At 45.8% G+C, this 26,020-nt stretch overlaps 1 pseudogene; it reads right to left on the reverse strand.

Moving 5' to 3' along the window:
* Positions 1-256: 256 nt before the first annotated feature.
* LOC113166672 lies at positions 257-14,200 on the reverse strand (annotated as a pseudogene).
* Positions 14,201-26,020: the final 11,820 nt, after the last annotated feature.

Consider the following 26,020-nt stretch of genomic DNA (forward strand, 5'->3'; position numbering starts at 1 on the left):
GTTTCCTTCTTTCCAACAAGAAGCTTCTTTCTAAATGATCCAATGATTCAGCTGCAGCAGAGAGTCTGGACCCTTCTACAGCCTTCAAATCCCACGTTACACCACATGACAATAATGAACAGGAACCATGTGATCAATAATCAATAATGATGAGTCCCATTAGGATGCTGCTGATCTCCAACATGAACAGAAAACCAAATGCTGCTGAACATGATGATTAGGATTTGAACACTTTTCTACCTGGACGTGCATTTTAGTATTTAGTGAGCTGCAGCTGGAGACTCTTTAATCATCTCACTGTGTAACACATGTGTTCCTCATTAATGCAGCTCCACCTGCTGCTCCACCTGCAGCTCCAGCAGTGTTCCCCGTTAGAACAGCTTGAATTAAAGAGTTGTCCTTCTCTTTCCGTCTTCTTGCTTCTTCCTGCTCCATATTTAGTTTTCTCTCTGAAGACGTTCCTTTTCTTGTCTTATGACTCTCTCAGCTTCCTGGAACATTTCACTGCTGTAGTATCTTCCTCCATTTCTCTGAACCATCCTCTCCATCTTCTCCAGCAGTTCTCTGACTTGAGCTGGATCCTGGTCTCTGTTGTTAAAAACATGATCTCCTCCATGACACTGACTGATGAAGTCACTGAGATTTGAATTTTCACCTATGAATTCTTCTGTGGAGGTGTTTTCCTCCATCAGAAAATCTCCATGAGTGAACAAGGCCATAGTGCAGCATCCAGCCCGTTCTCCAAACATCATGTGAATGATTTGAACTGTTTCTTGATCCTCTTTAGTGAACCTGTCGATCTGGATCACGACCAGGAACACATGAGGACCAGGAGCAGTGAAGCAGATGGATTTATTGATCTCTGTCTTCACTTCCTCTTCAGTTTTCCTGGTGTCAAACAGACCTGGAGCATCAATAACAGCCAGTGTTTGACCCTCAAACTCTCCTGTTTCCTTCTGACTCTCTGTTGTCACAGAGGACGTCGACACCTTAGATAGAAAAACTTTGTTCCTTCAGATGCTGTTTCCTGCTGCACTCTTACCAACTCCAGTTTTTCCAACCACAACAATCCTGAGCTCTGGTTTCTTTGACTCTGTTGGAGAATTTCATAAAGATGTTATTGATGTTGTAAAAGTCCCAATGAATCTCTGTCAGTACCTCTTTGTACAAGGATTATTTGATTGAACAGAAACATTAGAAATAAAGTGTCACCTTGTTATTTTGAGCCCAAACAGGGCGACCAAGAGCTGATATGATAGAATTACAGCCAGACAGACACACTAACAAGAAGACTTCCAGTTTTTCACAACAGTAACGGGCCTCATGTAAGAACATGTTTGTTTTGTTGGACTAAGTTTCTCCTACTTTTCTCTGTTGTTCTTGTTCAGATGAGTGTTCTACATTGTTTTAAATGGATTGTTGCCACCTGGTCATTTTCAGCTATAGAGATATTTGATCAGATCATCACTGGGACAGAAATAAGGAAGGATGCATGAAGTTACATGGAAACAAACAAACAAACAACCAAACATCTGTCAACAGCAAAAAGCTCCATGACTAATACGTCATGCAGTGAAAAGAATGACAGTCACTGAGATGTTGGAGTAGAGAATATTCTGGAGGACATATGCTGAAATATGACTATCAAAATAAAACTACACAATAAATGTTAAACACTCAGTAAAGTATCAATAAATAAAGACGTGTGGTGAAGAGAAGACTGATTGAAGCTTTGTGTTTGTTGTATATGTTCATTAAAACAACTGCATCATATTCAGACTCACAGTGATTCAGATAAAGCTCCTGTAATTCTCAAGTCCACCAAGTGCATTCTTATTTCTCTGTGGAGAACAACACAGGCAGTCTGTGTGTTCATGACAGGTCCAACAGGTCTGGACACAACACTCAGGAACTGAGTTGTTGTCTAAGAGAAGAAATAAATACTAGATAGTGGAAAATGAGTGAATGTCTGCGATGACGTTCTTTGGCTCAGAAGGCTGTTAAGAATAAATCTGGTTGTTGTTGCATGAAGCCCACTGTGTGTTTCCACAGGTTCTGCATGTTTTTGTTCCTTTTCATTTTTACTAACATCAAAACACGAGGAATCAGAAACAACTAGAACTGAGAACGATACAGTTTCTAATGATGAGCGACTGATGAACTGACAGGGAGACGTTCTAGTAATAAACCAGTAGGTAATAGTTGTTTCAAACAGAATAAAGAGTCATTTCTTCACATGCTGTGTCTGTTTAAACAGGTACAAACACGTCAAAGGTTTCTTCAAATGAAGCCGTGCAAAGCTCTGCTGCCACTTGGTTGGTTCCATTCATGTTTAGTTCCAGCTCTTAATCTGCTCGTAGCCTTCATTCCATATAATCCACTAGTGATGGGAAGTGAACCGTCGGAGCCCTTTGTTGTTCTTTCTCTTGACTGTGCTAACCCCACCCCTCCTGAGCAGAAGGGGTGGTGTTAGAGAACCAGCACACAGACAGACCAAGAACCAGGAGGGAGGGAGACGAGAGAACAGGCGCTACAGAAAGAAGACGCTGGAAAGGTCCGGGAACTGCTGGAAACAGACTGAAGTGGATTCATGATCCTATAGTTGAATGATGCTCATGTGTTATATATGAATTTAGATTAGTTCACATTAGTCAACTAGACGTCAAACAGCAGCTCTCAGGTTCTGGACCATGCTCTCATGTTCTACTGTTTGTATTTCACAGCATTTCTCCCAATGGACTCTGTTCCTCAGCTAAGTCCACGAGACAGAGAGAGAGAGCATGTGTGAGTGAGCGAGGAAATGGAAGAAGCAGAACAACTGAGTTTATGTTGAGAAGATTTCAAATGGAAAATCAAACTGTGACTTTCACTCAGTGAAGAAACAAACACAAGACGTACAGTGATTTCTGGGAGTTGTGGGAATGTTGGAATTCCAGCTTCAAGTCAGGCGTGCTGTTTTCATTGAACACTTGATTCTTAAGAAAGACACTGAATATTTGAGCCAGAGTTAACACAGTCTACCTTCACAGACCATCTGGAGCCACAGGAAACATGATCCAGTCTGTAAAACACCCAGGGTCAAATCTGGGTTCAACATCTGTGAGAACACAGGAATGAGAAACAGTTGTTGTTTGTATAGTCGTGTTCAAGACGTCACTGTAACTCTGGGAAACATGGAACAAACAGCACACAGAGATTGTGCAGTGGACAAACTGTCCAGTGCAGGAGACGGTCACAGTGAATGCTGACACTACTGTTTGCTCCCTGACTGAGTGTCCGTGTGTTTCTGGGAACAAAGTGCAGTCTAATGGCAGAACCCTGCACTTCAATTCATGCCACTTGAACGGGTGAGGTGGCTGAGGAATGGAGAGACAGTTCATCAGGTCAAAGAAGGGGGGCAACTGAAAACTGGCTGGGAGGAGCAGTCCTGAGAGAGAGACCACATCTGAATGAAGAAAGTCTTTGTTCTGTGGGATTCCTCATTAACCACTGGTTCCTTCATGCAGCCTGTTCTGGAAGAACTCAGCAGTATCTGTTGTGTTGTCATTGATTCAGTTCTGGAGGAAACACTCAGTCCTTCATTCAGTACTTGTTCCTCACAAACTACTTTGTGTACTGGAGTGTTTCCAGCAGCTGGACGTGAGTCTGAGCGCAGCCTGAAGAACATTCCTGCTTTCTGCTCGTCCTCAGACGGATACGTCCTCACACTATAGACACACACACTTCTATTTACACTACAATTAAAGAGACGGACGAGGACGTGTTGGACACGTGGACGTTACAAAACATAAAGATGAGCTCAGACAGAAGAAGGAAGAAGAGCAGTTCCTCTGTTTGGATGTGGAACTGTCAGACGAGAGCAAGAGCCGGAAAAAAGTCCAAAAGAAAGAAGAGAAATGAGTGAGATGAAGTTTGGAACTGAGTCAGTAAGAACGAACGAGCTCGTCTACAAACAGTCGAGTTCTGAACCTTTGATTCAATCAGTTCAATGATTGGATGGAAATATTGTTGAACAGCTTTTTGAACCACTTTCACAAATCATTTCACTGACACACTCCAATCATGAGATACTTTCAGTTCCTCTGCTTCTGTTCTTGTCCCAGTTCCTGTAGGAGCAACAGTACAAACTGCTTTGTTACCTGCAAACACACCTGCTGGATCCTGCCCTTAGTTTCTGCATGGTTGTCATGTCCCAGTGAAAGCAAACCAAACACAGCACTAAGAAGAGGACGTCAACAGCTACAGTGGTCAGTTCAGATCTCCTGCAGCAGTTTGTTCTTCACTGGAAATTTCCCAAGAGTAGTGAAAGCTATCGGACAGAAACCAGTCCGAGCTGTAGGAACCCGGCTTCTTCTTCTATTTCTGAGTAATCGAGGGTTTAGAAACACACACAGATTTAGATTCTACATGTTCTAAATAAAACATGTGTGACCTGTGGTGTCATGTCTTCTGTCTGTCTCTGTCCTTTTCTTTTTGAGTAACCACTCGGAGCTGCTCTGGTTTTTTGGCAACAGCAGGTTTATTCAGCAACCTGTAGTTTTACAAGGGATTTAAAGGCAGAATGGATCATGTGTTGGGGGCAATCTGCTCATGTGCGCTCCGTCTGGAGAGACAGCACCATATAGTTAGCTAGCTAGCTTAGCCTAAAGCTTTGACATTTCAAGCTAAAACACACACAAAATGCTTTATAAACCGAACAAAAACAAAAACAAGCCGCAACTATCAGTCTCATAGTGCTGGTAAAACTTTCATATACTTTTAATAAAGTTTACACACTTTGCCCACGGACACATTCACAGGTACGTTACCTCTCGGGAAATCCTCCGCGCCTCTAAAGATTACCCATTATCCCTTGTTTATACTACCACATGTAGGTGCAAACCTTTACCAGCAGGTGGCGAATTGCCCCTTTTAGCTGGATTTAACCAGCATACATTTTAACTATGTTACATACACCCCCCTAAATCCAGCTAAACTTTGGCACAGTGCATCAAGAAAAACAAACAAACAAACAACCAAAACAGGCAAGATACCAAGTGTCAACTCGCCAACGTGTGTCAATAGGAGCAGTACTAGTACTCGTCAGTTAGAAACCTCTCACTCAGAGATCTGTCAGTAAGAAGGTTGGCCAAACCCTGCACTAACACAGACGTAAAATATGCCATAGACACCCCTCATATTGCAACCATCGCTCCATAATAGAATAACTGTAGAAAGTAAACTCAAGCAAAATGCTCATGTGCAAATCCCTCACACACATATTACGCAGAAAACATATTCCTCACAAAAGAGAACAAAGAATCAACAGTAGACATTGAATCATCCACATCCTGCTTATTCATCTCACAAATCAACCGTACAGGAGGCTTCACAGGTCTTCCAAACCTAGTGCAAAGTGGGGCTGGCTGTGTGAAAACAGTGTGCCCTGAATGTTCCTCAACAGGTGAACCCAAATGACTACCACATGCACTTTCAGGGGGCAAAGCACCTTCCAGCAGGGGTTGTGGAGGTACATATGAGTCACAGCCACTTTGGGGCTCGGGGGAAGGAGCCTGGAAGGCTTGTGTCCAGGAGTCAGGGAATCCGACACCACAAGCTCAGGCTGCGGGACAACAACCGACTCAAACTCCAGATCCCCAGTTTCAGGATTTGAGCAGTCAGCTTGACTGATCCCCTCACTCAGGACATATGAGTCAACATCATGATTCAGACGTGAAAGCCAGTTAAGAGTCTTAGTCCTACTGTCCATATCATCAGCCATCACCACTTCCTGCCGCTCACTCACAGGCACTGAAGGAGAGTCAGACTGGTTGTCAACACTGTCAGCAGACAGAAAGCTCACAGGAAGGAGAAGATTTCTGTGAACAACTTTCTGTCTTCCTGTCACAGGATCGCTGATGCTCTACACATTTATCCCAGGCTTAACAGAAACCAACTCATAAACTGTGGATTTCCATTTATCCGCAACCTCCCTCTCTCACCTCGGTTCGCGAGCAGCACTCTGTCACCCACAACCAGTGGCGAGCCCTTCACCTTGCGATTGTAGTTTGTAGCTTGACGTGACTGTTCGGCTGCACTGTTCCGACGAGCAATGCGAGCAGCCTCAGACAAATCTTTTCTCAAACGAGTGACAAACTCATGATGGTCAACAACAACCGTGTTTGGGAGAGCATGTTGGAACACAACATCCACAGGCAGATGTGGAATCCTCCCAAACATGAGGAAGAAGGGGGCAAAACCAGTTGTCTCATGCTCGGTGCAGTTATAACAAAAGGTCAACATTTGAAGCATCTGTGGCCATGTGGCTTTGGACCGGGGAGGCAGGGCTCGTATCTCTTATCCAAGAGTCCTGTTGTATCGCTCAACAACTCCGTTTCCCATTGGGTGATAAGGAGTGGTATGTGACTTCTGAACACCAGCCATCTCCAGAAGTTCTTTAATAAGCTGGCTTTCAAAGTTGGCTCCTTGATCTGAATGGATACGTTTGGGGAATCCATAGATGGAAAAAAAGTCATTCCAGAGGCGAAGAGCAACCTGCTTAGCTGAGTGGTTCTTACATGGAAACGCATGCGCCAGTTTAGAGAAATGGTCTGTAACGACCAAAACATCAACACATCTTCTCTCAGTTTGTTCAGCAGTCCAGAAATCTGTACAGACAAGTTCCATAGGTTCAGAAGTGCGGATGCTTTCAAGAGGAGCACGATCATTGGGGTCCGGAGTCTTTCCGGCCAAACAGCGGAAACAGTGTTTCACATGGTCGATGATGTCCTTCTCCATTCCGACCCAAAAGAATCTTTGTCTGGCCAGAGAGAGTGTACGAGCCTGCCCTTGGTGACCAGCTGAGTCATGAAGGCCTTGGAGAACTTGTTTCTTGAGACAATCTGGAACATGAAACTGGTTGATCGTCATGTTCATCTGCTTATCCTTCCTAACTTTATACAACATGCCGTCTCTGATAATGAGCTTGGGCCAGTGTCTCAACAGTGTCAATACCCCACGGGGCTCCCTGGCGCGCTCTTGTTGGTCTACTGTGGCGCTGGACATAGTAGAGCACTCTGCTTAGAACAACGTCTTGTTCTTGAAGATTAGCCAGTTCACTTTTTGGACGAGCGGGTGGATGGCCAAAATCAGTAACCAGAGGGGAAGAAGGCACAACACCCCTCGCTTGGCTCACGCCACCAGAGCTATGGGCATCGAACACTGCCTGGACTTCATGAGGTGTGAGGGAACCCTGAGAAGGCAAAGAGTGAGCGGAATCTGACTCTGACTGGTCAACAATTAACTGGCAGTTAGTAGTGCAGCTAAAAGCATCCTGTACTGTCCTACCTGCCATGTGTAGCATACGTCTACATAGCAGATGCTACATGATGTGCAAGCACAGATCAGAATGGGCCAGTTCCAGTTCAAAAGATCTACAGGTTCGGCTCTGGGAGGATTTAGATCGTGATTTGAAACGCACACAGAAACAGATGTAGAGTGCATATAGGTGAATGTATTGATATTTACAGTATTTACAAAGGAAAGACAATCAACTCCAACAAGATAATCAGTCCATAAGCCCACCAGGGCAGAAGTCCATGGCACGAAGACTGGATAAGCCTCAGGAGGAAATAATACACATTTGGGAGAGCAGGCACAGCGCCTCCTACCGCACTGGCAGATGTATGGCTGTCAGCTCTCCAGGGCTGGTTCTTCAAGCCCAAGGCCTAGTGGTAGCTCACCATCTGATAGTAGGAAAGGATTCGATTCCTGGGCTAGGATAAGAAACCTGGCCAGTTCCCGGTTGTAATATACCTCATACAGCACAAACAAGGTATGTTTACAAATGGCCTGAGACATCTTCAACTGCAGCAGCTCCAAACTTTCTTACTCCACCACTAACAATGAAGCGCCACCATATTTAAATACCCGAAAGTCCCGCAAAATCTGGCGGCAAATCCCGTGAGAAACCTCGCGAAATGTCAGACATAACTGGGCTGAAAAATGACAGCCTAGAAACGGCTGGGTTACACATGCCACTCATCTCATTTAACAGTGTGGTATATGGCTCAGTGACCAGCCGGTGGCCCACACATGACTGTACAAATGGCTCCCTGCTCAGCGCATCAGCGACCACATTCTTTGTGCCAGGAACATAGTTCAGGTCAAAACTGTAAGCAGCAAGCTTTGAAACCCATCTCTGCTCACATGCATCCAACCTGGGCTTTGTCAAGATATATGTTAAGGGGTTATTGTCAGTCTAGACTGTGAAATGTCCCCCTTTTAGCCAGTGGATAAACTTATCGCAGACTGCCCATTTCAGCGCTAGGAACTCCAGACGGTGAGCAGGATAGTTCAGCTGTGAATGAGAGAGGGTCTTACTGGCAAAAGCTACAGGTGTGGCCATTTTCCCATCAGGAGGCAGCTGTGAAAGCACAGCGCCCAAACAATCAAAGGAAGCATCGATCGCCAGAATGAATGGTGCATTGAAATCTGGGTGAGCCAACGTGACACCGTGCACTAAGTCATATTTCAGTGTGGCGAATGCTGCTGCGCACTCATCAGTCCAGTCACTTGGGGAGAGCTTCACGTGACTCTTTTTCATCCTTGGCTTGCGGCCTTTGCCCTTCCTGTGTGATGTAGCAGGCTCAGACACAAGATTAAACAGCGGCCTAGCCTTAGCAGAGCACCTCTCCAGAAAGTGATGGTAGTAGAGGACCATGCCCAGAAAAGATCTTATTTTCCTAGCACATGGAGTTTTCCCATCAGACTCCATCAAATCACTCTCCTGCACATCATTTATAGCCTGCACCTTGCCAGGATCTCCTCACATACGATGTGACCCAAAAACTTGACAGACCTGCGAAGGAAGTGGCACTTTTTAGGCGAGAGCTTCAGGTTATTGGCAGCGAGACGAGAGAAGACCATCTGCAGACGCTGGAGGACAATACTTTCAGACGGGGCAAAAACCATGAGGTCATCCAGGTAGCAGAGCAGGCTTGTGAAGTTCTCATCACCGAAAATGGACATCTTCATACGCATAAAAGTTGAAGGGCTGTTCGTCAAGCCTTGTGGCATTCTGTTATACTCATGAAGACCAAATGGGGAAGAGAATGCTGTATATTTCTTGTTGTCCTCATGCAGAGGCACATTGTAGAACACTGACGTGAGGTCCATGGTAGAGAAGAATGCGTTTCCACCAAGAGCAGCGAGAGCGTCCACTTGATGTGGTAAAGGATGAGCATCCTTCACTGTCCTTGCATTCAGCCACCTGAAATCATTACAGATGCGAAGGTCACCATTAGGTTTGACAACCAGAACAAGGGGTGAGGAATATTCACTCTGGGATTTACGAATAATCCCCAATTCCTCCATATCAGTCAATGCAGTTCTGAGTTTGTCATAGTGGCAAGGAGGGATACGCCTGTATGGGAATCTGAATGGCTTGTCATCCATCAGGCGGATTCTGTGCACAAAATCCTTGGCCTCACCGCAGTCCATTTTCCGCTTGGAAAAGATTGACTCGTACTGTTGAATAAGCAGCACCAACTTATTTTTCCACTCCAACGAAACTTCACAAGATGACATATCCAAATCCTGCAGACCCATTTCATTCAAGGCACATGAGATCTCCTCCTCACACTTTAGGTCTGGCACTTTGTGTATTGTGCATTTAATTGGACCTGTTCAGGCTCTGGAAAGTCATGTACCGAAAGGCATGCAGACACGTCAGCTACTTTTGCATTTTGTTTTATGGTGAGTGTCTTTTCAGTGGGGTTCAGAATCTTAACAGGGACCCAGCCATCACCTGATAACAAGGTGACAACCCTTCCTACCATAATTTGTGCAGGTCTGGACTTAGATTGGGTCGGTTCAATGACAACAGCGCCTTTTATTGAAGAGCGGTCAGGTGGAGGCAATTTGGCCCACACTAAATGTTCAGACTTGGGCTGCAATGTCACACTTCTTTTGAGCTTAGCCGTGCCTAGCTTTTGTGATGCAGTGCTGACCTTCCCTTTCTGCAGAGCCTGAGAGCAGAGACATCAGACGTGGTATTTTGTCATTCAACTCGCCAGTCACAGAGGATGGAGTATCCCGGTTCTGGATGGTCTCTTGCATCTGTGAGATGAGCCACTTAATGGCGTTACTGCCAAGAATCATCTGATCACCCTGGCCTGGCACAACTAAGACAGGGATAACAACTTTGTAACCATAAACTGACACTGTGAGATCATACATGGACGATGGTGTGACAGGGTGACCACCACAACCTACAATGACAAAGTTCTCAGCCGACTTCTTCACAATGCCAGGAACAGTCTTAGAAAGAACAGCATCTGCCGCCTCACTTATAGTACATGCCATAGACCCGCTATCAACCAGAGCCTTCAGAACATGTTCACTGTCAACTGTGACATCAGTGTAAAACAGACTATCAGTGTTAGAAAGTCTTTGCAGACCTTGCACAATCACATTTTTATTCGACTGCACTAATCTATTGTGGGTGCTGCACAAAGTCTCTAAATCATCAATATCTGTTAAATCCAAAGAGGGAGGGTCATTCACTCGGTCTGCGCTGTCCTCCCCTGCACGCAGATCCTTCAGTTTTCCTGATTACCATGAAGCGGGGGCCGCATGGCCCGGCCGCATGGAAATGTTGTCTAGCATGGCCAGGCTGATGACACAGGAAGCACAGCTTATGCTCCCTGCAGTGTGTGAGGCCAGAGTGAGCAGCATCACCACACACCGAACACGGAGAAACATCCAGGCCCTCAATCTTTTGAAACCTGTTACGGCTACCCTGTCTTCTGTTGGGCTGAGTGTAGTCTGAACCCTGCAGCAACACCTTTTCCAGCATTCCTATCAGCCTCTCCAGCGTAGAATTGTCCTGTCCTAATGTGTGTTTATGTTCAACACTGTTATCCAGAACTGGCTTAGAGCTAACTTCAACCCTGTTCATGTTCACTCTACTACAACCCTCAGCTGTGGACCTAAGCCCTTTGTCTAAATGGTACTCATCTAGCACTTCCTGAACCACTTCCTGAACTTCACGAGTGGACCATTTATCAAATGTCTTAGACCTGAAGGTAAGAGCTAAATCTTTATCAGGACAGTGTCTGATAAACATGTGTGTAACCTCAACACCGGGATTGTCAAACGTTTTGCCCTGTTCTTTCAGACAACCACTGGCAACATCAGCAGCCTTATTCAGCCTCAGCCAATATTCATATGGATCTTCTCGTTCTCTAGGCAAGGTGCAGTAAAAGTCAGCCAGGGGCACAGATGAACACTTTATTAGTTGAATAAATTCATTTACTACAGTAACACGATGCTCACACTGAAAATAATACAAATGTGGACACATCACAGAAATGACAGTTAAACAGGAGTAAAAACTAATCAGGACTAAAACTAATCCAGGTTCTTAATACACCTGTCGTTATTGAGCTCATGCTAATGGAATAAACTCCCAGTGACTCTAGTATAAAAAGTCTGTTGGTCTAATGAGTAGAAAAGCTGTGAATGTTCTCACTGTTGTCGGCCATGTTGGTCCGTTTGAACACGTTGATCTGTTGCTGTTAAAGTGATTTTTATTAAACACTTGAATATTTACTGTGTCAAATGGAACTTTATTTAACTTCTGTGCTGCATCATCAACATCATCATCATCATCATCATCATCATCATCAACATCAACATCAACATCATCATCATCATCATCTATCAGTTCATTTCTACTCATGTTCACCAGTCGCAGTTCAAACTACATCATCATCATCATCATCATCATCATCATCATCATCTATCAGTTCATTTCTACTCATGTTCACCAGTCGCAGTTCAAACTACATCATCATCATCAACATCATCATCATCATCATCATCAACATCATCATCATCATCTATCAGTTCATTTCTACTCATGTTCACCAGTCGCAGTTTAAACTACATCATCATCATCATCATCATCATCTATCAGTTCATTTCTACTCATGTTCACCAGTCGCAGTTTAAACTACATCATCATCATCATCATCATCATCATCATCATCTATCAGTTCATTTCTACTCATGTTCACCAGTCCCAGTTCAAACTACATCATCATCATCAACATCATCATCATCATCATCATCATCATCATCTATCAGTTCATTTCTACTCATGTTCACCAGTCCCAGTTCAAACTACATCATCATCATCAACATCATCATCATCATCATCTATCAGTTCATTTCTACTCATGTTCACCAGTCGCAGTTCAAACTACATCATCATCATCAACATCATCATCATCATCATCCATCCATCCATCCATCCATTTTCTTCCGCTTATCCGGGGCCGGGTCGCGGGGGGAGCAGCTTTAGCAGAGATGCCCAGACTTCCCTCTCCCTAGACACCTCCTCCAGCTCTTCCGGGGGGACACCGAGGCGTTCCCAGGCCAGCCGGGAGACATAGTCCCTCCAACGTGTCCTGGGTCTTCCCCGGGGCCTCCTCCCGGTGGGACAGGACCGGAAAACCTCCCCTACGAGGCGTCCCGGGGGCATCCGAAACAGATGCCCAAGCCACCTCAACTGGCCCCTCTCGATGCAGAGGAGCAGCGGCTCTACTCCGAGCTCCTCCCGGGTGACTGAGCTCCTCACCCTATCTCTAAGGGTGCGCCCAGCCACTCTGCGGAGGAAACTCATTTCGGCCGCTTGTATCCGCGACCTTGTCCTTTCGGTCATGACCCAAAGCTCATGACCATAGGTGAGGGTAGGAACGTAGACTGACCGGTAAATCGAGAGCTTTGCCTTTCGGCTCAGCTCCTTTTTCACCACGACGGACCGGTACACCGACCGCATTACTGCTGCCGATGCACCAATCTGTCTGTCAATCTCACGCTCCCTATTTCCCTCACTCGTGAACAAGACCCCAAGATACTTAAACTCCTCCACTTGAGGGAGGATCTCCCCCCCAACCTGGAGGGTGCAAGCCACCTTTTTCCGGTTGAGATCATCATCTATCAGTTCATTTCTACTCATGTTCACCAGTCCCAGTTCAAACTACATCATCATCATCAACATCATCAACATCATCATCTATCAGTTCATTTCTACTCATGTTCACCAGTCCCAGTTCAAACTACATCATCATCATCATCATCATCTTCCTCTTTAATGTTTTCCATCCCAGTCTCAGTGGGAACAGCTGTTAATAATTCAAACTGTCATTAATAGGAGTCTTTCTCTTACAGCTGCCTTGACAGTGTCTAATAATCCAAAGTTTTCCATCTCCTGTTCCAGCTTTCAGTCCCACTTCAGTCCTCCACCAAGACAGAGGACGTTAGTGGAAATGAAGACAGAAGCTCTGGACAAGCTTCAGACATGTCACCTACAGAAACTCAGTCAAACACCTTCACTAAAGGAGCAGACGTCTGGATTTACAGCTGCACTGGGACATCAGTGGCATTACTTTGATTCCATACGAGCCCTGTTAGACCATGAGTAGAACTGGTTGCACAGCTAGTAGCCTCCTCCTGGTGAACAGCTCTGGAACCTAATGGGCTTCATGTGATCACTAGTAGAACTGAGCTGAAGAGAAAAGAGCTGTGGAACCATTGGAGAGTGAAACGTTGGGAACGTCCTTCAGATTGTGGATTTGGACGGTGACAAAGAGAGGGAAGGTAGTGAGGACTGAGGGGGTCACACTACCAGAAGGCAACATAGCAGACACTGAGGACAGGTAGTACCTAAGTAGTACCCAGTACCTATTCTAAGGACCTTAGAACAGTGCAGACAAATGGGAAACAGGAAGAGGCCACAAGGAAAGTAGCAATCACCAAATACCTGCAGAGAGTAACGCAGGTCCTGAAGAGTCCGCTGGTAGAACAACAAGATGTGGGTCATCAACAGCTCCACACTGTGGGTTATTAGATCCCTGCTGGAAGAAGACGCTGACAAAGGAAGACATGGAAGAAGTGACATCCATCAACCTGAAGGAGGAACTTGAAAACATGATTAGATGAATCATTGTGAAGTCACTGCAGCGTTGATCATGTCTGTGACAACAACCACAGTGCTTCAGCTGCAGGTTCACGAGCTGCAGGAAATGTTAGTGTCTCATAGGAAAATGGGACTTTTTAATAAGTCACTAAGTGATTCAGAGCGAAGGCCCAACAATGGACCACCTACCTGTCCTGATTCCTGCCTCGTCCTGGTCCAGGTGCTTTAGTTTCTCTGTCTCACCTGGTCTCACTCCTGTGGCTCTGCTCCCCAGACACTTCCTGTCATGCCCATATTTGGACTCACTTCCTGTCCCCTCTGCTCTCATTAAGGATCGGTTCCTCCTGGTTCTCCTTTTACTGTAAAGCTCCTCTCAGTCCTCGGTTCTGGTCCAGATTGTCTCCTGGCATCACTACTGTCCAGCTGTTTTCCTGGAGCAAAGGTCCATAGTTGTTAGTTGACAAAGTCCAACTAGTGAAAGGCCTGCTGGGTATTTCTGTGGACTCGTCCGTTGCTCCTCTTCATAACCTGAAGTCTTGTTCTGTTGGGAACAGACAGAAGGTTCCAGTTTGGTATTTCTCCAGGAACCAACCACCATCAAGAGCTCCCAGCTGCCATTAGTTCCTGTAGCTGTATGTGTTGGATCCTCTGAGTGTGTCTCTGTCAGCTGCTGTGCTGATGTGTGCTGCTAAATAAACTAGTGCCTTATTGAATCTCAGCGCTGCTCCACAGAGATGTATTGAAGAGTTTTCCTGTCACTCTGTGATCCAGCAGCTCTGTTCCACTGTGAGGAGCATTGAGCTGCTTTAAGTCCACATGTCCTGAGGCTCGTTCTTCCAAACCACTGAGTTGTGATGATGGTGGTGGAGAACGCTGTCTAACACGTTGGGATTTCTATCAACATCTCTTCTTTTCCATTCAGCTGTTTCCTTTCAGGGGTCACAGTGAATCCTCTTCCTCCATTGAACCCTGTCCTCTTCATCCTCTTCTCTCACACCAACTCACTTCATGTCCTCTCTCTACATCCACAAATCTCCTCTTTGGTCTCCTCTACACCTCCTGTGTGGCAGCTCCACCCTCATCATCTGTTTACTGATGTGTTCACAGTTTCTCCTCTGAACATGTTTAAACCACCTCAATCTGGTCTCTGACTTTATCTCTAACATCTGACCTGGTCTGTCCCTCTGATGGACTCATTCCTGATCCTCTCCGTCCTCCTCACTCCCAGAGAGAGCCTCAACATCTCCAGCTCTGCTACCTCCAGCTCTGCTACCTCCAGCTCTGCTACCTCCAGCTCTGCTCCCTCCAGCTCTTCTACCTCCAGCTCATCTACCTCCAGCTCTTCTACCTCCAGCTCTTCTACCTCCAGCTCTTCTACCTCCAGCTCTTCTACCTCCAGCTCTTCTACCTCCAGCTCTGCTACCTCCAGCTCTTCTACCTCCAGCTCTTCTACCTCCAGCTCTACCCTCCAGTCTACCTCCAGCTCTTCTACCTCCAGCTCTTCTACTTCCAGCTCTTCTACCTCCAGCTCTACCTCCAGCTCTTCTACCTCCAGCTCTTCTACCTCCAGCTCTTCTACCTCCAGCTCTGCTACCTCCAGCTCTTCTACCTCCAGCTCTGCTACCTCCAGCTCTGCTACCTCCAGCTCTTCTACCTCCGGCTCCTCTACCTCCAGCTCTTCTACCTCCAGCTCTTCTACCTCCAGCTCTGCTACCTCCAGCTCTTCTACCTCCGGCTCTTCTACCTCCAGCTCTTCTACCTCCAGCTCTTCTACCTCCAGCTCTGCTACCTCCAGCTCTTCTACCTCCAGCTCTACCTCCAGCTCTTCTACCTCCAGCTCTTCTACCTCCAGCTCTGCTACCTCCAGCTCTGCTACCTCCAGCTCTTCTACCTCCGGCTCTTCTACCTCCAGCTCTTCTACCTCCAGCTCTTCTACCTCCAGCTCTTCTACCTCCAGCTCTTCTACCTCCAGCTCTGCTACCTCCAGCTCTTCTACCTCCAGTTCTTCTACCTCCAGCTCTGCTACCTCCAGCTCTTCTACCTCCAGCTCTTCTACATCCAGCTCTGCTACCTCCTGCTCTGCTACCTCCAGCTCTGCCTCCTGTCTTTTCTTCAGTGTCTCTAAGTCGTACAACATCTCTGGTTTCACCACCGTCTGTGATTTCTAGACGTCTCTCCCTCTCAACATTCAACTCATGGATCAAAACAAACTCAGGGAATTTAATAACTGCACCTCATTGGTCACATGGTGTTGTGATGTCATCGTACTCTGACCAATCAGCAGCCTCAGATTTAAAGTGTGTTGAGCTGCAGTTCCTCTGACGTCCACCAGATGCTGCTGTGATCAAACTGACTAATATTTCATTCTCTTCCTCTTTAATTCTGGCTCCATGAGAAGAAGCTCAGTGAATCTGCTGAAAGCTGAACTTGTTTAAAAACTGCTCTGACTTTGTAGAGAGAAGTTTCCCATTCACTTCAATGCAAAGATGAAATATGTTTGGTTTGTGTGTTTACAGTCTGTAAAGTGGAAAATTAAAAATGAGAAAAATTAATAATAATAATTTTATTCAATTTCACATCAGAACTCCTCTCATTGAAGTTTGGATCAGGACATAACACAGTGAACAGCAGAGACTGTTAATGTTTCAGCTGAGGATAAAGAGACACTGAGCTGCTGTAAAACTCTTATTTTGGATGATGTAGTAGATTCTACTTCATCCTATAGATGATAATTATCTGACCAAACAGCTGTCAGTACCAGACTTCATTCATATTTTCATTAAATTAACAATAAACACAGTCCATCCTCCAGTTCTCCAACAGAATCAGTGAACTCAGTCACACAGGACTAAAAACAGTCTCAGTCTGTAAATGTTTGTTTCTCACGTTGTAAAAATATGTCTTTATTAAAGGAACACTTTAAAAACACATTAGATTTCAATCAGGAAAAACATCCTGCTGTGTATTTCTACTCATGTGGTCTGGGTGTGTTTCAGTTCCTCCCTTCATGTCTGTTCAGCTGGTTTGGTTCACTGATTTGTTTCACCTGTTAGTCTCTGTTCCTTTATAAGCTCCTCTCAGTCCTGGACTTCACCACACTAGTCTGTTCGTTCATCACTTACTCTGGACTCCACTGTTTGTTTCATCCCATCTCTGAATTCACTCAGACACTCTGAAAATCAAAGTTAAAAATGAAGCAGTTAATTAATTTTACTGAAATATCATTCCAGCAACTCTAAATGGTGCTTGTTACCTTGTATGTAGGCCTGATAATGTCGGGACATGATCCTAATGAGACAACAGATGATCCCCAGGGTCCAGATCTGGTCCCACCCAGAGGTGACCCACCACCAAAATACTAAACAATAAAACCTCTGTAAGACCTTTCATGTCTGTCACATGTGTTCAGGTTGAACCTCCTCTCATCTGTGAAAAGCCCAGGGGCTCAGTGGAAGATCTAACAATTCAGGCTCCACTGTACCAGGCAGTGAGCACAGGGCCTACAAGAGGACGTCTGACCCTCAGGTCACCCCCATGAAGTCTGTTTCTGATGGTTTGGTTAGAGACGTTCACACCAGTGACCTGCTGGAGGTCATTTAGTAGGCTATCTGACAGTGCTCATCTTGTTCCTCCTTCCTGATAGTAGATGTGAGAACTGTGTCAGAAAGAGGAGACAGATAATGTTGGTGTTCTGTCCAGAGTCTCTGTGAGGAAACGAGGCTGACTGTTTCAAACTGTGGTGTAATATTCAAAGGTCTGAAATGTCCCCAAGTCTAAATCCCCGTCCTTCAGTGTCTCTCTATAGATGCAGCGCTGCCTCCACCCTTCTTCCCACTCTGGATGAATCCATGTCCAGGTCCAGAATCCAGGTCCCTGTAAGACAAAGACAGTTCAGATTCTTGTCACTGATCAGGTCTTTGATACAGAAGATCTTGTTGGATAATGTCTTTATATTATAAAGGGTCAAAGGGAACAGAGAGCAGGGTCCACACTGGTCCAGTTCATTCCTGATTCTCTCCTGACAAGGGTCTGGTGAAAGAACAGGGACTGTGGCTGGTGCTCCTTCAGAAACTCCTGCTTGTCTGGACATTAGACGATCACCTCCTGATCACCTCCGATCTACGTGACCACAGACTACGACCATGAGAACCTGTCCTTTAACATCATCCATTGACCTTCCTCTGATTCTCTGGAGACACAACCTCCACATGGACTGGATGAGTAGTAAGATCTTGGGAGAGGGGGAGATGTTTCTGGATCTTTCCTCTGTACACACTGAATATCTGGACTTGATGAAGTCTGTAACAAGTCCTGTACGATCTTTACCAGACAATGGAGGAACAATTATTAAATGACCTGTATAAAATAAAATTCAGAGACAGAGACAGTCCAACCTGATCTTTAGTCCTTAAGACTGGACTCAATCAGCTGAATCCCTGTGTTACAGTTTATCTGTGTGATGTGAACAAAGGTCTGTGTCTGCACACCTCCACCAACTAAAACTGGACTTGAACTCTCTCACTGATGTTTATGGACTAATCTGGATCAAAGCCACTTCCTGTTGAGTCCTGGTACAAACAGGTCAGCAGGTGTGTGTGTTTCCTTCCCCAGATGTCCAGGTAAAATGATCAGAGACCGTCTAACGAGGTCACTGGATAACAGCAGTTCTTCATACTGAGGGTCCACCATGGACTACAGTACATGTACACTGAATGGTTCTAATGATGGAACTAAACTGTGGTACACAAAGTTCCACAAGGGACAACAGAGATCCAGGTCAGATCCAGACTTGGTCCTGGTCAGCAGTGGAAACTGTTTTCAGACTGAAATGTAAAGTTCAACAAACACTTTTCAGATCAATAAACAGCTGCTGTTGGTAACGACACCAACCCTACACACATGGACACATGATCAGACAACAACAGGCCCCTGGACTCAGACGTGGAAAAGACCCCCACCCTCCTACACAGGACCAAGACCCCCAGACTGACAGAGTCCTTTTCCATGTGTCTGTCTGTGGAATAAAGAGACAATAGAAGTAGATAATAAAGAGTTCAGAGAGTTGAATGAAATTAATTCAGACATGTTGAAAAAAGACTCTGGAAGGCTGGAAGTGAAAGAACCAAACTAGTCCAGAAACCTGTTCAACTGGTTTTTCTCCACTGACTCTCATGTGTAGTGTAGTTTGTTGTTGTCCCTCCTTCACCACTGAATGCAGGACGGACACATGTAGAATCCAACATGGTTCTGTGTCTGAGTCCGGACTCAGTCCCATCTGAACACAAACACACTGATCTGATCTTTGTTCCGATTCAGCTGCTGCTTTATTTCTTCATCCAAATGGAGGTTTTCAGCTGGAACCAGGACCTGAACTGGTTTGTGTCGTTATAGCAACAAGAGGAGAAAAGAAGTGTCCAATCAGAGCTGAGTCTGTCGATGACTCATGAGGAACCAGGAAGAGAGAGCTGCTGCCAAAGTCTGTCTGTGTGAACAGCTCAGAAGCTGTGAAAACCTGAACCTGAACCTGAACCTGCTCCTCTGTCCTCAGAACTGATCTGTGGACTTGTGGACTTGGTTCCAGAGAGGAGCTTTAACAAAGTCTCAGCCTGAACTCTGACCTCACAGCTGATCAGAGCTGCTGCAACTGTGACAGCTGACATCAGTTAAAGGACCAGTTCACCCAAATCACTACAACTATCAGAACCACTCAGACAGGTCCAAGTCCAGGTGTCTTTGGTCTAGATGAAGGTTTGATCCAGACCTGTTGAACAAGTCCTGAACAAACAGAGTCTTTGTCCACATCCTGTCCTCCTCAGAAAGTCGGGGTGTTTGTGGATTATGAGGAGGGTCTGGTCTCCTTTTATGACGTCCATGCTGCAGATCTTCTCTTCACCTGGTCTTTAGTCCTGGTCCTGACTGAGCTGGGACATCAGGACTGATCCAACCCCCCAGGAACAGCACTGGGCAGCGAGGACATTCGGACATAGTGAGCACACTCAACAGGACTCTGTCCCATGAGGCCAACAGTGTTTGTCCCAGACACGGTGAGTCCAGAAGAAACAGCTGGATGTATGTCCCACACAGTCTGAATGGATCTTTGTATCCTCACTATCAGAGACATGAGGTCAACAGGTCTGGAAGAGTCCTACCAGGATGTGGTTTCTGTCCCATTCATGTGTGAGACCATATTATTGTCTAACAACAACCTCCAGCTGCTGCAGCTGACGTCACAACAACCAAATACATCAGCAAAGCAGCAGGTTAAAGCTCTGTTGTTCTCACCATGGTTAGAAAGTGGAACTGTGACCTTTGACCTGATCCTAGCTCCTTGTACTGATCAGCTGTAATTCCATTGACAGAGTGAGGACTGTGAAAACCCACCTGAGGTTTTTGGAGCTCCCACTGAGGAAGGACAGGTAGATGAATGTCAGGAGGAAGTAGCTGAACTGGACTCAGTGTGTAATGAATGAAATGGTGGACTGTACCTTTAATATGGAGATAACAGCTGATTAGTACAGACGGACACCTCCTCCCTCGTTCCATCATCTCTGAACTATGGTTTGTTCTTGTAAAGCTGTTCAACCTGAAACTTGATCCTTCAGATCAGTTTTTCTCTGTGTTTGTTTCTTCCTCTTCTCTGATTGGATGAACTTCAGGCCTGTGGTTGACCTCAGAACAAAGTCAGTGAACTCTGAGGAACCTGCTGAACCTGTTTCTTTACCTTCCAGCAGCTGCTTCTCTGGAAACAGCTTAAAGAGAAACTAAAGTTTTCTCTGAGTGTCGCTCGATGATCAGGAGGAGGAAAGTGACAACTGGCTGTGAACTGACGTCCTGAAGCTGTTTCTGAAGCTGCTCTTAGTTTAGGAAGAAGCAGGTTGAAGGAGACTTTGTGGTTGTTGGAGTTTCTACAGGAAGATGAAGATGTTGGTGGTGTTTGTGATCCTCGTGCACGGTAAGAGAAGCTTCCTCCCTCTGATCTGACTGATCCAACCTCTTTAATCTTGGTTTCTTTCCTCTTTAACTCTTTAACTGATGGACCAGTACTGAGACATGAAATAAGGCTGCTGAGATGGACCCTCTCTGTCTGTGTCCTCACAGTTTCCCAGCATGCCTCAGCTGTGGACATGTATGAGGGGGACCACTTCCTGCTGCCCTGTGAGTTTCCCACCTTTGAACTGGACGACCCCACAGTGGTGTGGAGCCGCTACGATCTCAGTCCTTCAACCGTCCACCAGCGTCAGCAGGAAGGTGATGACCTTAAAACCAAAACCAGCTCTACAGAGACCGAACATCGATGAGGACTGACGCTCTGGAAACTGGAGACCTGAGTCTGAACCTGACAAAACTGACACTGTCAGACAGTGGAACCTACACCTGCTCCGTCAGATCAGTTAGATGGAGAAGAGAGAGTGACAGAGGTCCAGCTGCAGGTCAAAGGTCAGTAACAAACCACAACATCTACTGTAGATACAGGTCAAAGGTCAGAGGTCATGTTGTTCTTTCTGTTCTCCACAGAACGATTTCCATCCTGGGCCAAAGCTCTCCTGGTTCTCCTGGTTCTTCTTCTTGTTACTGGGGGTCTTTTAGTACGTTTCCGTCAGTACTTCATGTCAGGTACGTCACTACTACTACATTACCCATAATGCTGATGGTTCCCATCTTTCCTCTTGTTGCTCCTTGACTGTGAAGACAGACTGAGAGTGAGGAACCAATCAGAACCACACTGAGAATGAATCAGTGATCATTAGTTCCTGATGACTGTAGAGAAGGAACTGATCCGTTTCTGTCTTTATCTCTGTTTGTTGGAGAAAAACTTTTTCTCAGTCAAATCTCAGTAGTTCAAAGTTCATTTGTGAGGATGAGGATTTATTGGAGTTGACTAGTTCTTAGTTTAGTGTGAGGCAGCAGCTGGTTCAGAGGTCATCAGGATGGACTGGTTAACAAAGTGGTCCGTTTGTAGATGAACAGAGATCTATGAAGTCCTCCGAATGTTTCCTAGAGAATCTCAGAGTCTGTTCTCAGGTAACTTCTAATTACTGACTGATTCTTTCATTGGATTAGTTTCTGACTCACTGCTCAGTGAGGTCTGGGATTAGAAGAGAAGGACGGGACAGTGAGGTCCTGATACCATCAGTGCTGCTGTCTGTCCACATGATGTTGTGGTTTGTTGTCCTCTCAGTCTACCAGGTGGAGGTGGATTCAGGGGTGGAGTCTGTCCTGCTGCCCTGTAAAACCACAGTTTGTCTGAATGAAGACGTCAAAGTGAAGTGGACGGACAGAGAGAATGATACAGTCCATGTGTATCAGAACGGCTCTGATCAGCCTGAAGAACAAGATCAGTTTTACAGAGGTCGAACAGAGATGAAGAGAAACCTGCTGAAACCTGGAGACCTCAGTCTGACCCTGAAATACCCCACAGACAGGGACAGAGGAACCTTCACCTGCACCGTCTACAACAGGGAGAGAAACATCCTGATGAAGAAAGTTGTGGAACTGAAGGTCAAAGGTCAGTTTAAAAGTTATTTTAAGTTAAGTCAAGGTAAATGCTGTTACTACAAAAATATTAATTTAGTTTTAACTTAAAACTTTTTTTAACTTAATATTTTATGTTTATATTCATGTAAAAAAGAATTAATTAATTAAAAGTTAAAATGTTTAAACCAAGTAGAACAACTTTAAAGTAAAGTTCTATTAGAAGAACTCTGTTTTGATGAGAACAGTTTTTTCTGTTTCATAAAGTTTTAATGCAACATTTTTATTTTAAGATTCAAGTGCAGAGAAACTTAGAAAATGTTTTTGAAAATCCACATTAAAATCCATCAGGTAGATTGAACTGGTGTTTGGCAGGTGTCTTGCCAAACAGGAAGCAACATGTCGGCCCTGTTTCTCCAGCTCCACTGTTAAATGAATAAATTATAATTAAATTATTTAAAATATTTAGGGATCATCAGAGGATTTCTTGAATCCTCCATTCAGGAACCTGTCACTTCAGGATCATGGCAGCTATTGGACATGAAGTCCTGGTCTTTGGACTGATCCGTTCTTTCCAGTCCACAGAGATCAGACATGAAAACATCCAATCCATCACCAATATTGATGGTCCCCAACATTTCAGATTGACTACGTATCAATGAGAGAAGAAGACAGGAGCTCATTTCCATGTGTGAACAGCAGCTGATATCAAGAAGCTGATTGATGACCAATCAGAGTGAGACAGTATTGATCAGAAAGAGTTTGGATCCAGAACAAAGTGGAAGGAAGAAGAAAGAAAAGCAGCTTTAATAGTTTGGATCAGGGAAAGATTCAGAAAATCTTCCAGCTGTGTTGAAGAAGGTTTTAGTTTCTAGATTTCTGTCCCCTGTGACCTTCTGGTCTGATCTGGTTCTGTCCTTCAGGTTTCTCTCCAACTTTGTCCTCATTCAGTAAAGTGATTAAAAACTGCTGCTGCTGTCTGTCCAGCTGATGTTGTGGTTTGTTGTCCTCTCAGTCTGTCAGGTGGAGGTGGAGGAGGGAGTGGAGTCAGTCCAGCTGCCCTTCAGGACCACAAGGGACCTGCCTGAGGACACTAGAGTGGGGTGGACTCGAGAGGAACCTGAATTCATGACGGTCCACGTGTATCTGAACGGCTCTGATCAGCCTGAAGAACAGAACCAGTTTTACAGAGACAGAACAGAGATGAAGAGAAACCTGCTGAAAACTGGAGACTTCAGTCTGATCCTGAAGAACCCAAAAGTCAGAGACACAGGAAGATACGTCTGTGAAGTGAAGAACAGTAACATAATGAGAAGGAAAACTGTGCTGCTTCAGGTCAAAGGTCAGAAAAGATACTCTCTCTCTCTCTCTCTACCGCTCTCTCTCTCTACCTCTCTCTCTCTCTACCTGTCTCTCTCTCTACCTGTCTCTCTCTCTCTCCTCTCTACCTCGTCCCCTCTCCCTATCTTCTCTAACTGTCTCCCTCTCTCTGTCTCCTCTCTCTACCTCTCTCTCTCTCTACCTGTCTCTCTCTCTACCTGTCTCCCTCTCTAACCTCTCCCTCTCTCTCTCTCGTCTCCCTCTCTCTACCTCTCTCTCTCTCTTCTCTCTCTCTTACCTGTCCTCTTCTATCTCTCTGCTGTTGGACTGAGAGCTCGGAGCGTTTTCTGTTGTTTTTTTGTAGTTTCGTTCTTTTCTTTAGTTTTTTGTCTGTTAACTGTTGTTGTACAGTCTGGTCTTCATACAGGGGGGGTCGGGGGTGTTTTACGGGGTTTGTGTGCTTTTGTGTCCGACCGGCGTTCGCCGGTCGGCGTCCGGGTGGAGGTGGAGGTATGCTCTTCTAATGACGCGGAAGCACGGCCTGAAAGTGTCCGTGCCTCCCGGTTCTCGGTGAATGAGTGTGTGGTCGCTGTGGCCGCTGTGGTCGGTCCACAAGTATTAAATCCTGCGAGGATGAACGGCTCCGTCGTTCTTTTCCTCGACAGCGTTGATAAAGTTTACGGCCTGGTTGACAGTGGTGTTGTGATCGGTGACTCCTTTGTTTCTGTGTCTCCTCTCACTCAGCCCTCTAAGAAAGTGACTCTGTCTAATGTTCCACCGTTTATCAGTGACGAGCTGCTGTGCAGAGAGTTGTCCCGACACGGAAGATAGTGTCTCCTTTACGGAGGTTACCGTCGGGATGGACACAGCCAGAACTGCGTCACGTCATCTCCACAGACGTCAGGTCTACATGGTTCTGAACAATAAGGACGAAGAACTGAACCTGGTGCTGAAGCTGAGGGTTGATGACTTTGATTATGTTCTGTTTGTGACATCTGAGACCATGAAGTGTTTTGGCTGTGGGAGGGGAGGACATCTCATCAGGGCCTGTCCTGAGAAGGCCGAAGGCAGGTCTGAGGGTGTCCATGATGGGGTGGAGCAGCCAGCAGGGGGCAAAGGAGGGGAAGAGGTGGACGGGCAGGAGCAAGATGGAGGTGCAGGACAGCAGGATGAGCCTGAGGCAGGTGCCCTGGGGGGGTGACCAGGCTGAGGTGGTGGTGACTGATGCTGCTGATCACACATCAGTAGTAGAGACAGTGAGTAAAGGAGAGGTGGTGACGTGTGCTGAGGAGCCGAGGTCTGAACAGGAAGCAGTGATGGACGAAGGGGACAGTTGTAAAACAGCGACAGGGGGAAAGAGGAAAAGTAAAACTACTGTGAGCAGCTCCCAGGATCAGTCTGGGGCTGTGAAAAAGGTCAGAGGTCGAGGCCTGAGGAGCCTGAAGGCAGCCGAGTCGGACTGTAGTGGGGTCGACGACTCTCCCGGCACTGACGCTGAGATGTCCGGTTCTGCTTCCTCCCAGTCTCAGAGGCTGAAAGCGTACAGTGTCGAAAGAGTCAAACTGTTTCTGTTACGAACTAAGAACTTAAAGGGGGTGAAAGTTGAGGATTATTTTTCTGATAAAGAACTGTTTGTGACCTCGGTCCGTGGTCAGATGAGGAGCAGAGGTAAAGGGGGCTACACGGACCAGGAGGTTTACAGACTTAAGAAAATAGTGTTCAAGCTGAGCCAGGAACCTGAGGATGATGGAGGGTTGTTCTAGGTGCTCACTCCCTGCCCTGGTTTTCCTGCTGTTGTTCTGTGGTTGTTTTCTCTTCTCTCTCCCCATGACTACTTTCAAAATTGGCACCTTGAATCTGAACGGGGCCAGAGACCTGAAGAAGAGAATGGTTTTATATGAAAAAATGAAACTGAATCACATTGACGTGATGCTAATACAGGAAACACACAGTGACAGCAGTAATGAGGTTGACTGGCACAGGGAGTGGGCTGGACAGGTGGTACTGAGCCATGGCAGCAGCAGCAGCGGGGGTGTAGGTATCCTGTTTTCTGGATCCTGCCCTCCGGTCTCCTTCTCTACATCTGAAGTGGTTCCTGGCCGACTGCTGGTGGTGCAGGCGGTGTTTGAACGTACCAAGGTGCTCTTGGTCAATGTTTACGCTCCTAATACAGGAGCAGAGAGACTCCTGCTCCTCAATGAAGTGAACTCTGTTCTAATTCACTGTAACTGCGAAGATTATTTGTTCTTAGGTGGTGATTTTAAC

Source organism: Anabas testudineus, chromosome 18 (assembly GCF_900324465.2).
Source record: "Anabas testudineus chromosome 18, fAnaTes1.2, whole genome shotgun sequence".
NCBI classification, from domain to species: Eukaryota; Metazoa; Chordata; class Actinopteri; order Anabantiformes; family Anabantidae; genus Anabas; species Anabas testudineus.